This window comes from Homalodisca vitripennis, chromosome X (assembly GCF_021130785.1).
Source record: "Homalodisca vitripennis isolate AUS2020 chromosome X, UT_GWSS_2.1, whole genome shotgun sequence".
Lineage (NCBI taxonomy): Eukaryota > Metazoa > Arthropoda > Insecta > Hemiptera > Cicadellidae > Homalodisca > Homalodisca vitripennis.
This window is the reverse complement of record NC_060215.1, coordinates 140,529,322-140,554,052: the sequence shown is the minus strand read 5'-3', so window position 1 is coordinate 140,554,052 and position 24,731 is coordinate 140,529,322. Positions and strand designations below refer to the sequence as shown.

The 24,731-nt window shown below is 33.7% G+C and overlaps 1 protein-coding gene across 2 annotated transcripts in view; it reads right to left on the bottom strand.

Moving 5' to 3' along the window:
* Positions 1-24,451, bottom strand: part of LOC124369920 (prohormone-3) — a 99,755-nt gene extending 75,304 nt beyond the window's left edge. For both annotated transcript variants that reach the window (XM_046828105.1, XM_046828104.1), the window contains exon 1: positions 24,353-24,451. The gene's annotated coding sequence lies outside the window, so the exon portion shown is untranslated. The remainder of the gene's footprint in view (positions 1-24,352) is intronic.
* Between the last annotated feature and the right edge of the window lie 280 nt (positions 24,452-24,731).

The following is a 24,731-nucleotide window of genomic DNA, read 5'->3' as shown; positions in this document are numbered from 1 at the left end:
AAACATTTACCGGTGTACTTCCTTTTCCTTATAGAAGGAAGTTTTTAGCAGGCACATAAAAACAGTGGAAATACATGTCTTGGAATCAAGTCAGTTACAAAAGTAATTTCAAAATAAATTTTCATTATATGTATGCTGACACGCGAACGCAATTTTTAGCAACAAATTAGGCATCCAGGTGTTGTTTGCGAACACCTAGACAGTTTTTTATAAATAATATTTAATTTCAAAGGCTTTTCTAAAATAACTTGTTTTAATGAATAAAAAAGTATTCTAAACATTCACATTAATACTTACGAGTGGTTTTTCCCCCGTCTATATCGTACAAAATGATAACTTAAAAGCATACATTTTTAGAGAATATCATTACATAGCTATACTATCTCATTAAGAGGGTTTTATTTGTATTTTACGTTGGATGCAATTTCATGAATGTTAAGAATACAAGCGGTGTAGTTTTATGAAATTCGGCATAGCCCTATGAGTTAAATGTGTATATGTTTCCAGGGATTATTTTGAATTATAAAGAGATTAATAGTGTTACAATTTTTAAACTCAGTAGATCGAGATAAATCACAATCCGTGTTTGGTCTTGAAAGAAAAATTCTTTTATAAACTAGTCAAAAAAGGTGCCTCAAACGAAATAAACCATATTACATAAAATTATATTTCATAAATAGTTCTATGTAGTTGTAGTATGGTATACAATTAGAAACCGTGATAATATCAATTACTTTTCAGTCTAAATCTCTTCACTTCTGTCAGTTAGTCAAATAACAATGTATGTTGTATAAAGGTAAAATGCTTGTATAATACTAGTTACTATTAAACCATTAGTTCAATATTATAGTACTAAGTACTATATAGTTTTACCACAAAGTATAATACTCTTTGCAATACATGGTTGAAAAAGTATAAAACGTAACGACGTAACGTGGCAGAATCACCGAGACACGATCTTAACAACGTGTTCTCGCTGTATCTGATAAGCGTGATCGATATTGACGGTAAAAAGCTAACTTTCAAGATGTAGACAAGACAAAGTGATACACCGCCGCCCGCTCCACTCTGCTCCATTTGCTCCACCATTGACGTGATCTGGCGCTCTGACATTTCACTCCATCTTAACCGCGCCAGTAAAGTTAATTCTCTGACGCAGCTGCTGCCTACACCTCACACTCAGTAATATTAAATCCGTCTAGTGGTGTATATTAATAATATTGCACCCAGAAGGGATTCTTTTTAGTAATATTTAATGTTTTCAATATTAAAGAGGTTTAGCGTAGTCAGTGTTTTTATATAAAACTTATTAGGCGTTGTTATCTTTCAAAATATTTGAAGTAGTTTTTGAGAATATATCTTTTGTAAATGTGTGTTTTTTAGGTAAATAAATGACAGTTAACAGGACTGGTGATAGAGTGTTACCAACCTCGCGGCTCGAATATTTTCCGGTTCCATTGGACGTGGCCTAAGTTAGCCTATTTCTGAGGTAGGTTAGGGCTATAAAACGTAGAATAGGCCAAGACTAACGCCAAGTTCTCGGCTCCACCAAGCTAAACCCGAGCTCATAAACCGCTCCTTAATGATTGTTTAGTCTTAATGTCTACCGATTGTGGAAGGCCACACTACTCACAATACGCAATAACCCCCCCCCCCTCTGTGACAGTCTACCCCGGGCCGACGTTCAAGACCGTGCAAGGTTTGCTTGAAGTTGGCACGCACAAATCCTCGGTCAGACATTCTTTATACGCAATTAAAACTGGTCGCCAACACAAGGCCCCAACACGATCGTGTTGGGCTGGGTTTGATGGTGTGTTGTGACTGGCGGGCCGTACCGTACCGAGTTGGCCGAACTTCTGGTTTACGATCTAGACTGTAAACACGAGCCTGCTGTGGGAGGACAGACCGGGGCATTGTTGGGTCGCACTCCATGTTTTCCAGGCCTTAATAACCATAACGTATAATAATAACGTAATAATAATAACGTTGTAAAATATGGCGTTTTTCTGCCGTGTCTACATCTGAGCCAAAACATAGTTAATACACTTTTGACTAATACATGTGATGTGAGGTCATTACAGACAATAACAAAATTGTTGAAATGTTTAATGTATAACTGATATCTTTTTGCTTTTTGAATAAACACCCCAGTCTTATCTAATAGCAATATTACAGCGACTAAAAGTTTTCTACTTCCTATTGTTTCAGACCATTTCAAAATCGAATTGTAATTTTATAAAATTGCAACAAACGGTAACACAAATAAAACAGACACAATGATTTGAGCGTGTATATAAAAGGTTGGTGTGATACGGTATTGTTATTGTGTATGAATGTAAGAACCCTGACTGTAGTCCTTGGATGGGAGACCACTAAGCGATCTTTTCTTTGCAAGCAGCCCGCCTGCACGGCCGTTGGTGGAGGTTTGGAAATCACCTTTAAGCTGTTGGTCTCCAGGTTACGAGTTATACAGGGCATCTTAGCCCTAACTTCACCTGGTAAAATAAGACATCTTTACTTTACTATAGTCCGAACATAAGATAATGTTGCAGCTTTTGCGTCGACCATGTTAGATAGTGTGTGAAGAGTTACCAACCATCTATGCCCGTCGCCACCCCAGTCCAACCTCGTTCATCATCCGACTAAGTTGGATGAAACGACGATCAAGTTGGATAATGTACACCCGGATTTGGAGTTTGAACCTGAATATTTTTATTTCAGTAAAATTTGTACATAAAAACCTTAGAAAGTATATACCATCACTGTTTTATATAATCTTTTATTTTGCCTTAAAACGCTCACCCGTTCTTTCTACACGTTAACAACAGTATTTTTTAAGCACAAAGGATAAAATCCTCTCTAATAAAAATTTTCGTACATCTTGTAAGTAACAGTTATTTGTGATGTTCCTTTGTTGAATCAGGTTATCGAATAACGATTCTGAGTTGCCCCCGATAACAAAGTAAACGAAATACTTTCTGTCGATGTTTTCATCTTTACTCCGGCGAAACACGCTGTTGATTTGTGAAATAAGCAACGTTCGATCCACGATAACGCTGGGAAAGAGGAAATTGGCTTGTATATGGGAGACGTTCCTCCATTATGTATGAAGCATTAATTAATCTTTTATCTAATAAAACTATACAAACAATGATTTGAACGTCATTTTGGTGCCAGTACAATATTCCAACGTAGTTGGTGGATCTTAAATGAAAATGAATCAATTTAAAAACTATGAATACTGTGAAATCTAGAAATTAAGAATCGTCAGGATGAAAGAATGATAATAAGACACCTTTTTTTAAAACAAATGTTATTAAAAGAGATGTTTATTTCCTTCATAATTTCAAAATCTATAACAGGATTAGAGATTTGAAAAAAATGAGCTTCTTACAATAATCAAACAATCATCTACATTTCTAAGTTATATTATTAACAATTCAGAATAAATCCTTGATGATTAGTAAAAATAATGTTATATAAAATATATACAAACAAATTTATTTAACAGTAGTAGATTAATACTTACTTATTAACATGCAAAAATAGAGTTAGGTATGAGTTACCTAATCATGTATTAATTTATACAAAATGCTGTGACAAAATATGGATACTATCTTTTTGCCTGACATTACACGTTTCTGCATATAATTTATAGTTTTTTATCCTAACTAGGTAGACCTTTTCTAAAATTTATTTTAATTCCATGACACATAATTTCATAAATAATATGTCATACATATATAACTTAACTATATAAGTTAGGCTAAAGCTTATTAAAAAGATTCTTTGAATTTTATGAAATGTTAATAAAACGAAATCGATACTTTTTGATCCAGGTGGTGGCGATTTACCTTTTGAGATAAAGTTCCATTCCACTAATTGTGATTTACTTGTTTGTAACTGTGGAACAATCCAATGTGTGAAAAGCATTAAATATTTGGGAATTATTTTTGATAACAAACTTAAATGGGACGAACATATATTATCTCTACACAGGAAAATAAAGTCATCTATTCGAACTTTTTATTTTTTAAGAAATTTCTGTGAAACTTCATTGTTAAGATCGTTGTATTTTGCTTTAATTCACTCACGTATACAATATGGTATCGTCTGCTTTGGAGGCACATTTAAAACTCTGATCGATAAATTACGAATCTCTCAAAATTATTTTTTACGTATTATTTTAAAAAAGCAGAAAAGGGAAACCTCCTTTCCATTATACCAAACGTTAAATATACTACCTTTCCGTCATATTTTCGTGTTTAAAGTTTTAAGTCTGTTCTACAGGAGAAGTGGCAATAAAGAAAATAATTTAATATATCACTATAATACTAGGAGCTGTTCTGCAGGTGATGTTAGACTAATTAAAGTAAACAAATCCATTTTTAGGCATTCCTATAGTTACCTTGCACCTAAATATTTTAATCAGGTCCCTTATTATATAAGACAGAGCATTAGACTTAGGGAATTTTGTTCACTGTTGAAAAGTTGGCTAATGACTAAACAAGATGTAGAATTTTTGAATCTTGTAATTAGTTAATATAGTTTAATTATTTCCATAGCATACAATATATGTCATAAATTAATGTTAACGCACATTTGAAAAACCTTTTCACAGTTCTAATTATTGAATAGTTATTACAATATTTAAGTAGTCTAGTTTAGAGTTTGAAAGCATAAACATTGCAGAGAGTGTCTTTCTTGAATATTTAAACTTTATGTGCTAGACTGAAAAAAAAATTATTGTATTTTTATCTTTGCCTTATAAAAACTGGCCACACTACTGGTTACGTGGCCAGTCAATTTCCAGGTTTTGTATTTGCAATTTCTGTTGTATGATGCTGATGGAAATAAATCATTTATTCATTTATTCATTTTGGGTGTAACCAATTGAGTACCACATATAACAGTGCTATGCAGGGAAGGATTGATTCAATGTGAATGTTGAGTACTAAGTAGTATTGCCAAGGTACTCTACCGTTTCGTACTTGAAGATAGTCCACTTCAGACGGACGTAAACTCCAGATTCCAGGAGTCAAGTCTGTACCATCGTCAGATTTCAGACGCTGCATTAAGCGGAAGACGTGGACTCCAGATTCCAGGAGTCAAGTCTGTACCATCGTCAGATTTCAGACGCTGCATTAAGCGGAAGACGTGGACTCCAGATTCCAGGAGTCAAGTCTGTACCAGCATCAGATTTCAGATGCTGCACTAAGCGGAAGACGTGGACTCCAGATTCCAGGAGTCAAATCTGTACCAGCCTCAGATTTCAGACGCTGCACTAAGCGGAAGACGTGGACTCCAGATTCCAGGAGTCAAGTCTGTACCAGCGTCAGATTTCAGACGCTGCACTAAGCGGAAGACGTGGACTCCAGATTCCAGGAGTCAAGTCTGTACCAGCGTCAGATTTCAGATGCTGCACTAAGCGGAAGACGTGGACTCCAGATTCCAGGAGTCAAGTGTGTACCAGCGTCAGATGTCTGACGCTGCACTAAACGAGAGGTGAAACGGACATAAAATCAATACTCATAATAGAGTACTTTTTTATAGTTGTATTCGGTGATGAATTTCTGGAATATTGAGAGAAAACTGAACTGTAAAGCCCGTAATCGCTTGTATGTTTCAACATTCATTTACAGCTAAAACCAATAAGTCATAAATGAATTAAATATATCCAATTAGTTATGACATGCCTGATGTCAACAGATTTAAAGTATTCAAATGTATACTTGAATATTCATTGAGGTACGGCTTCTATGAAACTGGCATCATATATTTATAAGCAGCCTATAATTTCTTCTACAATATTGTGTAACGTGCTTTAAATGAGAATAATGCATTTACAATGAAGTAATTGTAAATGATTTTTATAATTATGCCAACAAATAACTGCATTAAATTAAAACTACTTAAATTATTGTAATATTTTTAATAATATTTCTTAAACTGGCATTTGAAAGGAATTAAATTGTACTAGGCAATTTTAATAAGGTGAATAGTATGGTAACACCTCTTACAGAAAACGATTGAACTTTTTTGTCTGGATTAGCTTTAAACTCTTTTATATATTTTCGAACTCAAGAAAATTAATGATTCATTATACAGTGCTGTTTTTCTAGTTGTATTCATTAATAACTTTCTAAAATATCCAGAGTAAACCGAACTTTCGAGACCGTAATTGCAAGTATGGCTCAACATTAATTTAACCTAGAACCAATCAGTCATACATTAATGAAATAGATCCAATTAGTTCTGACATGCATATAACACATTAAGCGATGAAATGGTTATGTTAGCTGAGTTTGTTATTAAATATATTTAAACAATATTTAATTTTACCAACGGTATAAAATTTGTTGAGGGAATTAAAAAAAGAATAAATAAATAACTAGCTCTTACATACAGTGTACTTTAAATAAACCAGACATATATTGTTTAGTAAAAAATTATAGTGAAAGCAAATACTGGTTTTTCTGCAGGTGGAATATAAGTGTTAGTACAGGTTAGTACAACAATGTGGTGTAAAAACTACTTAAACGAACATTTACACTACGATACATCTTCACATGGATGTTTTCCCGTTACCTTGTAACATGTTTTTTCCTGTTGTTTAAATAAACTTAAATTTTGTTTGTCATACACATGATACTTCTCGCCCGCGTGTTATAAGTTATAAAACAAACACAATTAATATCATGATACGTATAAAAGCAAAAAGATTGAGATACAAAAAATATCAGTATAATTATCTGTTGTTATAGGAGTATAATTGAAATGATAAATCAACTAACGAATTAAGGTTTTTATATTGATTAAGGTTAAGGCTAGTACTAATACAAACACTGAAATGTCAATTTACTAGTTATTTAAAAATACATCAATGGGATTTTACCGTATAGTATAACTAGTATCATTTCGTATTCATGTTAATTTACAATGTGTGAAGAGAAGAAGGCACTCTACGTCTTATATCGAGTATTAGCTTTATAATATTGCACCTCTTAGTTTTGAACAAAACCCATACTATAGTGAACTGACGCAAATTATCAGTAAAATGAATTAATTCACTTTTCGTTTTAAAGGGAAGTCTTAGAAGCAAGAGTGCCACGGCCTCTCAGACATATAATAACTAATTTCTGCTTGTCCTGTCTAACTTTTCTATGCAAATTTACAAGTTCATATTTCTCTACCATGCAATTAATACTAATTTAATCTCTGCCACACAAAGAATACTCTCCACTACCCTGTCTGATCTGTCTCTCCGCCACACAAGGAATACTCTTCCTATTAACATGTCTTATCTGTCTCTCTGCCACACAAGGAATACTCTCCATTGCCCTGACTGATCTGTCTCTCTGCCACACCAGGAATACTCTTCTATTAACATGTCTGATCTGTCTCTCTGCCACACAAGGAATACTCTCCTACTACCCTGCCTGAACTGTCTCTCTACCACACAAGGAATACTCTCCATTACCCTGTCTGATCTGTCTCTCTACCACACAAGGAATACTCTCCATTACCCTGTCTGATCTGTCTCTCTACCACACAAGGAATACTCTCCATTACCCTGCCTGATCTGTCTCTCTACCACACAAGGAATACTCTTCTATTAACATGTCTGATCTGTCTCTCTGCCACACAAGGAATACTCTCCATTACCCTGTCTGATCTGTCTCTCTACCACACAAGGAATACTCTTCTATTAACATGTCTTATCTGTCTCTCTACCACACAAGGAATACTCTCCATACCCTGCCTGATCTGTCTCTCTACCACACAAGGAATACTCTCCATTACCCTGTCTGATCTGTCTCTCTGCCACACAAGGAATACTCTCCTACTACCCTGCCTGATCTGTCTCTCTGCCACACAAGGAATACTCTCTATTAACATGTCTGATCTGTCTCTCTGCCACACAAGGAATACTCTCCTATTACCCTGCCTGATCTGTCTCTCTACCACACAAGGAATACTCTCCATTACCCTGTCTGATCTGTCTCTCCGCCACACAAGGAATACTCTTCTATTAACATGTCTTATCTGTCTCTCTGCCACACAAGGAATACCCTCCTACTACCCTCTCCAACCTGTCTCTCTGCACACAAGGAATACTCTCCTACTATCCTACCTCTCTGTCAGATATTGCGTGACTAGCTAACATTAGAAACTTGCGTTACTACCACTGATAGCTCCGATTGCCGGCGTCACGCAAGTTTTCTTAGAACGAGGATTCTTGCGATTAGTACATTGCACTCTACTCATATTGGATACATCAGATTGAATACACTGGAACATTCGTAGAATCCTTCTTTTAAATTCTGTTCCCACCACCCTTCCTCTCTTACTTACCTATTCATCTAAAACATAAAGTACTAAATATATATCGCAAGATTCTTTGGAGTAGTGTTCAAAAATATATTTTTGTCCACTTCTACCTTGTTCTTGATTGTGAGAGCATTCCGCTTTCCCTGTTGGGTTTAAGTCCAGTATTATTGCAATAAAGGTCTACTCAAAACATACAGTCAAATTCCGATCGGTTACCATTGTGTTTGTGATCGTCAGATGGTATATTTTGGGATAGTCTTTTGGTTTTCTTTTGACTGGTTTAACGCCATTTAGAATAATATGATTGCACGTGAAATTTTATGCAACAATGGCTGTATTACTTCTCCAAGTAACTTTATCAGAAGAACAGTCCCCAGAGCATGACATTATTGTTTTTAGATGTTAAATTTCACGTTTCGTCCTGAGATTTTACAGGGGAGTTCAAAAAATAACATTTCTTTGTTATAGATATGCCTAAGCTGGAGTGTTACATTTTTTAAATTTTAAAATAATACCTAGCCCCTAAAAAAAAGATTTTATAGTATTTTCTGTGGCAAGTAGGAAACCACGGGTATATTGTGTACCATTGTATAAGAATTGAAGATCAGCCGTTATAAATCATCCTATTTCATTGTAATTGTCCCGTATGTAACTTCTAGATCAATGCCCGAAGATGGTAGCTTGGAAATTGATAATTTAGTAAACGAACCTGTATCTTTAAATAAACTTGAAATATTTTGTTTTAATAAGTGCAATAAAGAGCCTTTTCAATCTTTGAAGAGATCGATTTACATTTTACAGCTTAAATAATTTTTATTTCTTAACGTAATTGATACTGTAATTATCACATAGGGATGGGCAATAAATAGTTCAAGACGCAAAATATGTATGTAAAACAAAACAAACATATATAGGCGTAGAAATTCGATATTAACAAATGCTGTATTTATATTTGCATTGAGAAAAGTATATTTGTAATACTTATACAGCTACTGAGTAGTTACCTAAATGCTACGATTTCCTCTCTCATGCAATATGTAAACGAAAGTGAAATACACTCGTAATACACGCAAGGAGGCTTGAAGGGAATTAGATGTGATTAGGTTGGCGATAAAAGCGCCAAACAGCCGTGTCGACGACAGGGTTGGCTGAGGGCATAAAAGCACAAGCGTTACGAAAGCCCACTTCCGTTTCCGCCAGTAGAATCTTTTAATCCTGGAAGAGACAATATAATCTACACCTTAAATAAAATGTCTTTTGCATTATTTATTTTACATTTTTATTCCATGACACGTTAAATGTTTTAAAATTAGCGTGCTATACTACAACTAGGAACTTGTTTTTCTAAGTAGAAAATAGTCTACTTATCATTATAGAAGGCTACGTTAAAATTATAATACGGCAATAGATTTAGGGTTTTCCTAAAGCCAAAGTTGTAGTCGTATTTATGAGATGAATATGGTCTTAATAACGTGTTTGCACCGCAAAATGTATACAATCATGGAATAGTGTGTGTAGCACATTATGGAGACACATGTCTTTAATTTTGAATTTTACAAAAAAGTAACTAAATTTTGAAGTAGAAAGTAGAAAATAACCACTCCAGTAGGATAACTATTTTAATTTATTATTATTATTTTAAATATTTCACTTTTTGAACGTATGGGTTTATATTACAATCTAATGAACAATATACTGATTTAGAACGTTTTGTAATATTTAAATTTTGATAAAATTGTTTAAAAACGTCTTTCTTTTTGGACACTGTAAGTAAAAAAGTTTGCTGTCTCTGATACTGAAGTTATATCCTGATCTACAAAAAGAATACCTTCCATACAAGATTATTTAAATTGTGAAGTTCACCACTGCAAAACATACTTTTATGTTCAAATGTTTTACTTTTAGATTTAGTAACTTTGAAGATTAAAAGAATAAATCACACTCAATAACGTACATGTATACTGTTTACTTACAATAACAATGAAGTGTATTGTTACTAGATTACCAAGTTTTATTAAACTTTACTTTCGAAATTTTGGAAGTAGGCAAATATAAAAGTATTTGTGCTTTTCTCATGTTACATGAGGGTAAAACGAGAAGTATTCATACTCGCAAAATAAAATTTTAATTAAAAGAAAATTCATTATAGATAGCATCCCAAGAACTATGAACTAGCCAAATTGTGAGTTTATAGTTTGTGTGGATGGAGTTAAAGTTTCTGTATAATTTTATCATTCATAATTTATATTTACCTATAATATATTTAATAGCAAAATTTACTCATAAAATTAATTTTAATATAATACAGTTAAGACATTTAGCGAGAAATGTTAGCAATTCACTAGCAATGTAATGAGTGTAACGTACTTTACAAAATAGGGAATAGTTATGTTATAAGTTATTGAATGAAAAGTTATCGTTAGTTCTCGCACATTTTCGTTGATGTGTTTTAGTAAGGTTTCCGTCGAATCTAACCAATCCAATTTAGCTGTAACTGCTTGGAACAGAAATGTCAACGGTTTTACCAAACGCTCCGTCTTTCTGTAGATGTCACTTCGGTGACATTACTTTTGTACTTTGGTGGAAACGGGAGAAATAGCGTTTGGTGCTTTCCTTCCTGAAAGAATCACAAAATGCCACGTTTTAAACACAGTGTTCTATTTTTGTGCCATACTACAATGGCACATATAAGAAACCCTATTATCCTTTCATCACCAATAAAAAAAACTTAAATCAAAAACATATAACAGGTTTGACTCTTTTAGTCAATAAAAAAAGGTTCAAGAAAATATTCATCCGCTCAGAAATATTTCCAAAATAATATTAATAGATATAAGGTTTCCACGTTACTTCTTTTTTGGTAGGAAAATTGTTTCTCCATTAACGTTACTTTTCTTACAAAATTATAAGTGCTTTATAGCGGAGGATGAATGGAGTGGGTGAGGATCCCTTAGTCTGTTGCAAGCCTAAACATGAGAGAGTATTGTTTTCCTTCTCGCTTTGAAGGAACAGGAACAGGCTGAAAAAGAGCTATGCTGTCATTCTTCCAAAACTGAGTAAGTGTCCATTGTCTCTCCATGGGAGAGGTAAAATAGGTCTTGACAGATTGCATCCCGTATCTCCAACATTCCATGTCACTTACGGCTAAGTGAAATGAGAGGTTTTTTGTTCTCTTAGGACAAGAAGCTTCTCTACATTGCACTTAGACCTATAAGGACCTTAACGCTGCTCCGGAGAGACAGGATATTCGGATGGGTAAAGTTAGGGGGTAGGGGCCTCCTGTAGAGGAAGAATTAGGGCACTAATACTAACGCCCTGTTCCCCCAGGAAGAAGGGGGAGGGATCTTTGAACCGGCCTCTCCAGTCAAATCAGGAAGTTGGAGGCACACCGTTGTTGAGGCTAGCAATAATCTCTGATACATAGAGAAAGAACCCCACCAACTCCAACAGTCATCTCTCGCAGTAGACTAGACCTATCGAATTACCCTTGCACCCTAGACTCTCTACATTTACAGTTAGTCATGTGCCGCTCCTGGACATCCATAAGGTTGCCCAGATTTAAGTGACACATCGGTTCTTGCTGTGCCCAGTGGTAGGGTCAACTGGAAGGTATAAACCAGCCAGAAGTGATCCCTACTGGGTGTAAATGCAATGAGAGGTTTTTCAGCGTCTTGGCCTAAACGAGTTCCAACAATGTTGAAATCTCTTTTGCTATATATTTGTATATTATGTATAATACTTCGAATGGCTTAACTAATCGATTCTTCTATAGTTTACCCATATTTAAAATCTATATGTTTAGTTTAGGCCTTTCTATAAACCCATTTGGAGGTCTAATTTCCCCAATGCAAGTATTAGTAGTGCCTTTAGTGTTCTCTCGTACGTGTATTTTGGTTTCTACTGTTAATATATTTCTTCTAAAGGGCAGCCTACTGACAGGTACTTAAGCATTAAGGTCTATTGAATACTGAAATGGTATAAAACTAATTGACAGTTTATAATTTAAGTTCAGTAGTTCCAGAAAAACAACAGATCAGGTCTTCCTGACGTAATTACCGTTTCAGTCCAAAGTAAAGTGGTGGCAGAGTGATCCCTTACAACTCACAGACAGAATAACAACCCTCTGTATAGTTTTTCTTTCTCGTTGACTAGCTGTGAGAATGAAAGTTGGTATAGCACATTCTTTCTTATTTCTAACATATAGATACATACAACATATAGATTAGAAAATACTTGATTACATATAAATATTCTCAATATATTAAGGTCTTTTTAGTGTTTCCATACTCCACCGTTAAGCCGTTAAGCTTTAGGATAGAATTCAGAAGTAACCCCACGAAAAAGAATGAAGAAAAGGCTTACTTTTCCTGAAGCTTGCCCACATTCTTAATCTTTTTTTATATTTCGGTTCACCCACATATAAACATGTCTAAAAGCCACACACCAAGGAATTCCGTAAAGTGGAAGAGGTTCTGTCATTGTCGATGTCAAAGCAATGAACATCTTCAAGAATTTTGAAGTTAGTTTTGTTCGTTACCCATAAGACCTAACTGGAATAAAGTATAAAAGTCCGAAAAAGTTACCTTACATCAAATAGGATAAAGTGTGTATTTTTTATTGCTTTCAGGCCAGTGACTACTACCAAACAGTTCTATAGCTACTAACTACTGGTTCAAATAGAAGTTATGATTATTGACATGGCATTTTCAATTCTTCATGAAAGATACTTAATAATTTGTACAGTTGATGAATGGATCAATATGGAGAGCTAGTGCCTCTCGGTCTTAGGTGGAGGGCTTTAGATCTGAATTATTGATAGTGCAGGTTCAAATCCTTTGTGACGCCGCTGCACTTATTATCAATACTGTCAACCAGGCATTTTACTGACCCTTTTCCTTATTCAGTTTGATAAGATCATCGCACAGGCCAGTGTCCAATGAGGACGGGCAGAATAAAGTTATAGTGAATTGGCCTCTCCTTTTTCACAAAACAAATGAAACAATTCATATTATGGCTGTACACCATATTTATAATGACGCCGCTGCACTTATTATCAATACTGTCAACCAGGCATTTTACTAACCCTTTTCCTTACTCAGTTTGATAAGATCATCGCACAGGCCAGTGTCCCATGAGGACGGGCAGAGTAAAGTTATAGTGAATTGGCCTCTCCTTTTTCACAAAACAAATGAAACAATTCATATTATGGCTGTACACCATATTTATAATGACGCCGCTGCACTTATTATCAATACTGTCAACCAGGCATTTTACTGACCCTCTTCCTTATTCAGTTTGATAAGATCATCGCACAGGCCAGTGTCCCATGAGGACGGGCAGAATAAAGTTATAGTGAATTGGCCTCTCCTTTTTCACAAAACAAATGAAACAATTTATATTATGGCTGTACACCAAATTTATAATTGTATAAGTATTCATCACCAATCATCTGAAAGTAGCTACGTAACTAACTGCATAGAAAAAGGCCAAAAGCCCACATCGGTTAGAAGCCTAAATAGCATGCTGGATTGTTGCAATACCGAGTACGATATTAATTATTTAACAGGAATTCCGTCAGTTCAGACAGCATCAAGGTTCGAAATATGTAATGAGATTTGGGTTACAGCTAAGCTACGCTTCCGGAGGGAATGGTTTCCATCTCCGGTTGATTGATAAATTGATGCACATTTCTAATTAGCGAGTTTCGTTTTCCCGTTACGATTTTAATGAGTGTTCACTTGTTATTAGCGGTTAATTTTTCAACAACAAAGTAATGAATTGATTTCAGCTTTCCTGTAAGGATTTCAAAACCCTAATTCTTGTAAATAAACTTAATCCTTTTTAGTATTTTTGTCGTAGTAATAATACATATGTGACTATGTAAATGAAATTAAATTCGTTGTCTTATTTTATTTTGTATTATTAAACATGACTGCACAAAAAGTTTTTTACAAGAAACTTCACAATCAGTGTTTACGTATCTACGAAATATAATTCTTAAATGTGTTGTTACACACATATACTTCTGTCAGACTTGTTACAAATTAACTTCACCAATGTGAATTCTATTTTAGAATAAATATATGCAATGAATGATTGTGAATACTAAAAGACCTTTACCACATGTAATACACCTTTTACACAGTTTCCCATGCTTTCTGTTGTGTAAATATTTGTATTATTTTTTGAAAATGTTCGCTCAAATGGACATGTGGAATATTTTAAAGTCTTAGTTGCAGAAAACTTATATGAATTAAAGCACACGGAAATGGTCCTGCAAGAAAATTGTATTTTCGCCATATACATGTCTACATTCATTCAAATATATATGACGTAAAAATTACATCTACGAAAAATGTAGAAGCACTGAAAAATAAGTAACTGATAATATTAATTTATTTTATATACAATAAGTAAACAACACCACATTGTAATTTTATTTTATAGCAATTTCATAGTCCTATTTTATCATAAAAAGGGACTATATTTTTCATAAGAATAAACGTCGCCAGTTAGTGTGACATAATAGTAGATGTGTAAATGAGTTGCTGTTAACAGACATTACAAAATATCTCTCTTTGAAATTATACAAGGCTCATGAGTTTTTCACTTTATATTTAATTAAATCAGACATGCATTTATACGCCATCAATTATTCATTTATTTGGTTCTCACTATCCTAAACTCGTATTAAAAAAATAATTAGTCAACTGTTTTTGTAAAAAATTGGGAAAACTGATATTAGCCCATTGTAACCGTCATTGAACTTCGATTGTCATGGCACTGTTCAACCTTCATAATGACATTTAGAATAAGCTGTTCCATCGGGAGGTTAGCAATTATTATTCGCATAAGTAAAGTATATTCAAGTCCTATTAGTATACAGAGTTTCAATTTTACGAGTTGAACCAGTAAAAAGTTATTGATCCGTCTCTGGAATTTTGAAAAATCAAGTATATTTAGAGGCACTGTGTTATAATAGTGTTATAATAAAAGTGTTATAATAAAACTGAGTCGTAACTTATAGAATCCATTCTAACTAACTAGGGTTGTTAGTTCTGAGTTGGTAGCATGTACAAACACCAAAGTGCAAAAATACTTTTGTGTACAGAATTCCAGACTTGTGTAATACAGCTGACTGAATCACATTTCACAATATCGTTCAGGAATTTCTTCGAGAACATCAGTAACGTTAACCTCTAGGTTGCTAGAGAACGAAAGAACTGTCCTTTCCTTTATTTTCATGTACATGTGAATGAAACTAACGTTGTAAATACTCTCTCAAGTTACTTGCTTCTTAAACGTAAATTATTATCAAAAAATATATTCTTCTTTTTTCAGTGATTCCTTCTCAAATCATTCAGAAATCTGCGCCGTCCTGAAATAAATTTAAGGGCCTCGTGTTCATAGAGAAAATATACTTAGGGTTATAATCTAGGATCCGTAGGTAATAAGATAGGGTCATGAAATCGGATTGAATAAAACCTTTGTCGTTTAAAAATGTAAGGTATCATAATTAATTTCAAAGTACTTATAATATATTATTTTCTATTGACAATTTAAAGGCAAGTAAGAAAGAGCTTTCTGATCAGATATCAAACCGTTTTTATGCTCATGTTTTAGGTAAGTTCAGTCAATTTCAGGAGGCTTTATAGATTTATGTACCTCAGTTAGTTTGTTACTAACATGTAACCCTTTGGCACAAAATGTTCCCACTAAGTACCGCAATTTGTCACGAAAGCAGTTAACTACTATTTCTTGCAAACACACATGGACTATTATGGAATTCGGTTAAATTGAGTTGTATGCCCTCTAATCGTGAACCTTGTTATATAGACACAAAAACGAGCAAAGCAAGGAAAACAACATTTATTATTGTTTCCGAACGGTCCATCACAACTTTATCGAGGGATGTCAACGAATGAAAGTATCCATCGAGAAATGTCATCAAATGAAATTATCTATCGAAGGATGTCAAAGAATGAAATTATCCATCGAGGGAAATCAAATAATGAAGGTATCCATCGAGGATAACGAAGGAATGAAATTATCTATCGAAAGATGCCAAAGAATAAAATTATCCATCGAGGGATGTCAATAAATGAAATTATCCATCGAGGGATGTCAAAGAATGAAATTATCCATCAAGGAAAATCAAATAATGAAGGTATCCATCGAGGATAATAACGCATGAAATTATCTATCGAAAGATTTCAAAGAATAAAAATATCCATCGAGGGATGTCAACAAATAAAATTATCCATCGAGGGATATCAACGAATGAAATTATCCATCTAATGATATCAAAGAAGGAAATTATTCATCGAGGGATGTCATCAAATGAAATTATCTATCAAGGGATGTCAAAGAATGAAATTATCCATCGAGGGATGTCAATAAATGAAATTATCTATCGAGGGATATGAACGAATGAAATTATCTATCGAGGGATGTCGAAGAATGAAATTATCCATTGAGGGAAATCAACGAATGAAATTATCCACCTAATGATGTCAAAGAATGAAATTATTCATCGAGGGATGTCGAAGAATGAAATTATCCATCGAGGGAAATCAAAGAATGAAATTATCCACCTAATGATGTCAAAGAATGAAATTATTCATCGAGGGATGTCGAAGAATGAAATTATCCATCGAGGGAAATCAAAGAATGAAAGTATCTATCGAGGGATGTCATCAAATTAAATTATCTATCGAGGGATGTCGAAGAATGAAATTATCTATCGAGGGATGTCATCAAATTAAATTATCTATCGAGGGATGTCGAAGAATGAAATTATCTATCGAGGGATGTCGAAGAATGAAATTATCTATCGAGGGAAATCGAAGAATGATAATTATTCATCGAGGGATGTCATCAAATAAAATTATCTATCAAAGGATGTCGAAGAATGAAATTATCCATCGAGGGAATGTCAAAGAATGAAATTATCCACCTAATGATATCAAAGAATGAAATTATTCATCGAGGGATGTCGAAGAATGAAATTATCCATCGAGGGAAATCAAAGAATGAAAGTATCTATCGAGGGATGTCATCAAATGAAATTATCTATCGAGGGATGTCGAAGAATGAAATTATCTATCGAGGGATGTCATCAAATTAAATTATCTATCGAGGGATGTCGAAGAATGTCTATCGAGGGATGTCAATGAAATTATCTATCGAGGGATGTCGAAGAATGAAATTATCTATCGAGGGATGTCGAAGAATGAAATTATCCATCGAGGGAAATCAATAAATGAAATTATTCATCGAGGGATGTCAACGAATAAAATTATCCATACAGGGATATCAACGAATGAAATTATCCATTGAATTGTGTCCAAGAATGGTATTATCCATCGAGGGTAATCAAGAAATGAAATCATTTATGGAAGAATATCAGCGAATGAAAACATCCATCGAGATAATGTCTATCACGTAACAAAATATACTCAAAGAGGGTCTGATCACAAAAGCCTGAGAAAGCAATAAAATATAATTATAAATGCATTTGCATAGATTTATTCTGCTGGGATAAGTTTCTATTGGGATAAGTTGTAGTTCCAAGCCCAGCTGACCAGTTGCAAGCCCGCGTTATCTCTATAGCGATAAGACGTTTGACTCGGATAGTTTCACTGATAACGGCCGTGAAACTGATCCTTTAATTCGACACAAATGTAGAATAATGTATAAAAGTGTTTTAGATAGATATTTGTACATGGAACAATTTCAAGATTTGAGGACACATAGCTGAATTGCATCTAGGATTCTAATGCTAAATTTATGTCGCAAAATTCACAAATGTGCGAAATATATTAGAACACCAAGCTAACTCTAAGCTTCAACCCCCAATATTAACGGATACCTATAAATAATCAATATTTCATTCATAATAAATGAATGCAGTCGTGATTTGTCGTGAACTTACAGGATCAATTATGAGCTAAAATTCTCATCATGGGATCAGCCTAATGGTCATGTGGAACCCAAATGCTAATTTAAACGTTAAGACTGTTCAATTTAATGTCAACAGTACCACTGGTAGTGGAGAATTTCAGCGTTTAGGTTTAAAGACATCGGTTTTGGCGTGGAGTCATAACCCATGGGTATAATAATCTGTGTGGGACTCCAGCCGTTGAATCCTGTATTGTTAGAAACGTGCATTGTTGAGTTCTGTATTATCGTTCAGCGGGGACCTCCCCAATACAAAGTAATACGTTGCACAATTATTATATCTTCATATAATTTATTTAAAAATACTTATTAACGTTTAAGTCATACCATTATAATTAATCATCAATAAACCTAAAAGTCATTAATAGTTTTATAATTCTCCAAACTATAGCTGTAGGAAGTTAATTACTTATTATAATATTTCCTCAAGCAGATGATGAGCTACCTGCTAAAATTATTTCTTTACTATTACTCATAGAACTGTACCAATTTTATTAATATTTATTACCATTGTATTTAGTTTTTGTTTAAGAAAGAGTTATGGAAAGAAATGACAGGTGTATGATACATTTATAAAATTACATTATTATTTTCAGAAGTAAATTCAATATGTATTTTATATTTTAAGCGTCATATTCCATATTTGTGGAAATTTCACGATTGTTAGATTAGTAAGTCCAATCGCCGTTTTCGGTAAATTTTCCGCTATTCGTTAAAAGACCGTAAGGAGAATATATACGGGATTTATGTATAATCCTTAATTATTAATGCTTCGATTTTGTATGCGCCCTTGGTAAATCACAATTCAAAACGCAGCCTACAACATTTTTAGAAGATTTGGCAATGAGTTCTTACTACGAGTTCACGTATTAAGCTATTAAAATGTATAAAACATCATAAAAAATTATAAGAGTTGCAAAGTTTCAGCTTTATAGACATCCTACTTTTTCATATAAACCCTGTGAGCATTGTGAAACTACTGTCCCATAGTATAAAGGTGAAATATAATGTTTAAGTCAGCTAAAAACCTTAAGAGAAAACCAATAAATAATAATAAATGTTTCATTGGCACTCGCGATTCAGTTAATCTTTAGAAAGTGCACGAAATATAAAATTTTGTAATAGTTGACAACCTCAAAAGTGCTACGCCTAAGTTTATAGATAAGCCTCTTGCTTATTTTACATCCAGAGTATAATATGTAGTACTATGCAATAATTCAATTTTATAAAATTTTCAGTTTTTGAGACTAGTTTGATGAAATGTGACACAATATTTAAACAGCCAATAAGAAATGTTATTACCAGTTTCAATAAGACAGTAGTCTGAGTTTGCTCTGTACCTGTTCAATAGCTCCAAGTAATAAAATACATTTTGAATACTAATGGTACAGGTTCTCTATGGAAAGTGGGGTTAAAATAGGAAAATCACATTTGTTGTGTTTGAAACACCAATTAAAGTACCAGAGAGGAATATTACCCATCATAATAAATTAGTAAACAAAAGCTTCATTAATATTATTTCCAACATACAATGGTGAATGTGTGATAATAAATTAGAGTAAAAAGGGACACAATTAAAAAAATATATATGTACATAGTAAAGTAATGACATTTGTGCAAATTTAATTAATGCCAAGAAACGTTTGACTGGTATTTGGTCATACATCACATGTTAGAGTAGCCCGTTGACATTACACAACATGTGATGTGATGATCAAATATCAGTCAAACGTTTCTTAGTATTAATTAAACTTGCAAAATATCATTAATTTATTACGTATACATGTAATATTTTATTGCATCTTTTTTTCTACTTTATACTATGCTTCATGACTAACTCAAAATAGCATATGGAATTAGCAGTGTAATTGAAAGAAGTCGGAGCATCGGCATTCCTCGTAGTTGTTTTGTGCAATGTTCAACTGTCTTTTGGTACATATTGTGCTACAAAATATTATGTAACAGTTCTATAAATAGCAACAGAAAATAAAACTTTGTTAGTACCAGGGAGAACGATAGTACCTTTTAAAGGAAAGACCGACTACCTTATTAGCCTATGCTATCCGTCCTCATGGGCCACCACTGGCCTGTGCAAGGACCTCAGCAAACCTCGGTACCACAAAAGAGTCGACAGAACTGATAAAAAATGTGTAGGCCGCGGACAGGATTTTATACTAACTCAAGTACAAAGTCCAACGCCTTAGACCGCTTGGCACCAAACTCTCATAAATTCAATGAACAGTAGTTCCAATGACTGATCAGAATATTTTTATGCACCATGTTCCATATGGTAATCAAAGTATCACTATTAATGTAGCCACACTAAATCTAGAGACACTGGAAATACTCTGTATGCGTAAACCTGTCAGTGAACAATGGATTGTTCGCCAGCGAATGTTTGATGTTCGGTAAGTGTTAGTGTAACAATTTTGTTTGGCTAAAATGTTCGCCCTATGTTTGCCTCGGTGAATGAGCCCTTTGAGTCGATGGGAACTGCAGCTCGATGTGTTTGCCATCAGGTGTTCCTAAACTTTCATTAAACTATCATTTATTTCTGTATTTATTTGCTACTGCAACCCAGTAGAAGCCTGATAAGCAGATAATGCACAAATGGGTTATATGCTTCCGGAACAACAACACTCCGGAAACCTGGACCAATATACTGTGTTCAGATATTTTATAGAAATACAGTAAGGAATGGTATAAAAGTAATTACTAGTCCATCTTTCACAATTATTGATTCTAGATTTGTATTCTGTTTTGAAATGTCAAGATCTATGAATATTATTAGCGATTCAAAATCTAAAAAATTCTAAATCTTTTGAGTAAAGTTGGAAAGCAGGCAACTTTAAAATTCCCGGCAGTAAAATTGGAAAACAGAAATCTGTCAAGTTCACTCTGAAGTCTTCATTATATTCGTATCGTCTTCTTAATTAGATGGTGTCCCTGCCACCACAGCGCTGATACCTGATAAATATATTTGCCGCACAAATAACAGTAGATGCAAGTAAATGGAGATGCACACCAAAATTAATGTTCACTGATAACGCGAACACTGAATGGGCAGCAAACAAGATAATTTGTTTGACAAACATCCAAAGAAAGTTTTGGCAAACATTTTTTGCAAGAAATATTTACATTTGCGGACAATATTTTGTTTGGCAAACATGTTCGTCGCGAATATTTGCACAGCGTGCACGCAACCTGTAAATGTCGGCGACATGTGTGCGACAAATTCAGACTGTGGCGTTTTAAATGCTTACTTTGCAAACCATCTTTGTCTCTTCAGACTTTGAATGCCGAGAGTAAAAGTTCTTCTGGTAAAACATTAAAAATTATAAAAATGTCCTTCGATGTATATTTTAATACTGAACAACGTACACTGATGGACTATTGCACATTTTAATCGCGATACTTTAGTAATTATTGCAGAAATCTTAAAATTACACATATAATGTATATACCTAAGTTTCATTTCTTTATTGCAGAAAAAACAATTGACAAAATTGTATTGCAAACGTCTTTTCATAATATTGATTAAAAACACTATAAAATAACCAATCATAGGCACAGTCAATTTCACGTATTCATTTGTGAACCTAACAATGTTTTAAAACGTAACCTAAGGTGTTTTAGAATTCAAAATAAAGTCAATTCTTTACTGGGAAGATAAAATCTTATTTGTCTTTTTTGTGTGAAAAAGATAACAAGTTACAAAAATGTCTATATATTTGTAATGACAAGAGATCTAGAAAATTCCAAGCTTCCCTTTTAATTTGAGTTTGGTCACTACAACTACTACAAATGCATAATATTTTACAATTTACCCTCGATTTAATGTAGTAAAATATTTTTTGTATTGTGTGTTTACCTGGATCGCATTACCAATAATGAAACTAAGTGCTTACGTTTTTTGAAAATTGAGTCACAAGGTGCAGTAGAATGTTAATAACAAAAAACAAATATAAAAACTTAATTCCGTATAATGTGGTACTGAATAACACCCATGGAATGCAAAGATTTAGGTTTATAAATTAAGATAAATTTACGATGAAAATAATTGAACCAAAATATATAAATGAAAATATGAATTTTCAAATGTCAATCGAATGTATAGTATGGTTATTAATCTTTAAATAAGTATTGGTTTGTCAACGCATTCTAGGGATTTTTAAGATTAGTACACACTTGTAAAGTGCAATGAGACAAATATCGTACAAACATACAAAAAACTTAGAAATTATGCTTCCTAAGATTCATCTACTTTTAGCTAATTTAAATACGGTTCTAGTTGTATATGAAAAATTTGTTAAAACTCATAAAATTAAAAAGGAATGCAAGTTTGAAATGAATAACATTAACTAATTGTATTAAAATATATTTTATACATAATGATTATTTCCATTCGGTTTGTCAAATAAACTATCTACCGTTATAGCCAATATTAGTATATTTTTTTAATAATCTTTGGCATATTTCTTGTTTCAAATCGAAAAATATAAAAATGTTAAAGAAGTTTAGTTAGTTAACAGAGCAGGGAAAAGTATAATTCACTTTTTTTGTAACGACGTCATATAATTCTACGCACAATAATGCTGGTTAATAGAATAACAATTATGAGAGGGAATAATTGTTGTGCTTCTAATAAGTTGTTGGTGTATCAATGCATAAAAACTCTCAACAAGCTATACAATCTTGTATTCACTTGCCGCTTGTTCGTTAAATGTACATTCTCAAGTTTGATGTCCAACCTCTTTTTCTTCAGTAAATCTTAAATTCCTTCTTGTCAGTCGAGCCTTACTGTTGTTACTGTTCAGTATCAATAAATATGGAAGTAACGACCTAACGTGTTTTTAATATAAAATGGTTCAAAACTAAAATCCTTGTTCTGAACAATATAATAACCCCTTCAAATAAATAATCAGCAAATTTAACAACAACAGGTTTATATAAGTTTAAAAAAATATCTCATGAGATCTTAGTGAAAAACAGACAAAATGAATCAGAGTTTCTTTCCAATCAGAAGCGAACTTCTGATGGTCTCAGCCTCAATTGAAATTTAAATGAAAATAAATCATAACAGTGCAATTGTGTAATTTAAATTGCAAGGTGTTGAATTTACAGTACATTACATCTTAATGTGACATTATGTAGAATTAATGCCGTGAATTACAATACCTACGTAACTATGCATTACCCGTAATCTAATTTATTTCGTCGCTTAAGTGGATGCCAACGTTATGATTTGTTTGCTTATTTATGCTTTTGTAAGATATTGTCCATTACGATGTTGTACGTGGAATAAATTCAGTTTCTAAAAATTAAGTCTTGAGAAAGACCTTGGTAGTTTTTAAAAACGATAAGGAAATGTTTTAGCTTTTTATTCAGAATGGAATTTATTCGATTATTTTATTTTTTAAACTTAAATTATTTCGCCCGCAATTTCCTCAATGTGCAATTAATTTCAAACGTGAAAGACGTGATATTATTGCAATAAATCAACATCTTTATTGTTTAGTTTTAGAGCGTTTCCAAACGAAGTCCATCGTTCCACAAAGGAACGAGGGCCCAAACTGAGTGGCCCGCAGGCCGCGGCATTGTAGGCCGCTGTCGTTGCCGTCGCCGCGTAGTATCGACCAGCTCCGGTAGCCCCAACAATTGGGTGAACAAAATAAACCTTGCGCGCTCTTTATTTATATTCAAAAACTGTACCTTATTTTTCAACTTCCTCCATCACTTTTTCGGAACGGTGTCATAAAATAACGCCAGTTACTTTCAAAACTTAGACGAAGGATTAGTTAATATTTTTCTTATTTATTTGTTGATAAAGGTATCTAAAAGAGAGCAAAAGTAATTTAAGTTTCAGAATTTTTAAGTCCGGTTTTTAAAAGACCAAAAGCGGGACGTGAGAGACTCCTTTGTTGTGCTCGTACCGGTAGATTTAGAAATAGTCGTTCTCCGCTAAATGACTGGATCAAGTAAAGATGTCCTTCAGTATTTTTGAAAGAGTGTTCAAGTAGAGATGTAATATATATGAGAAGAACTGTAATACAGTACTGACCTGGGCTGTTGAGCTGTTGGTGACCTGGAGAGAGCCTGGAACCTTAGTGAGAGAGTAGACGACGCATAGGGCCAGTACTGTTGGCGCACCACCCACTGCCACCCATCGGCCACCCGGCCCGGCCACCCCTACGCACTCCCGCCTACCTGTCTACTATGTTATTCCTTCAGGATATCCTATCACGATTTCAAGCCGTTATAGCTTCTTCTGGAAACTGATGGACTTACTATCAGCCTCTTTATAACACTGAGGGTGTTTATTTGGTGACCCTTTCACCAATCCAGTTTTGTGTGTACTGTGGAAAACATCACTTATGTTTTGTGTTTAGATACACTAATTCAATGAAAACACTTGTAAATCATTTGCATATATATGACGT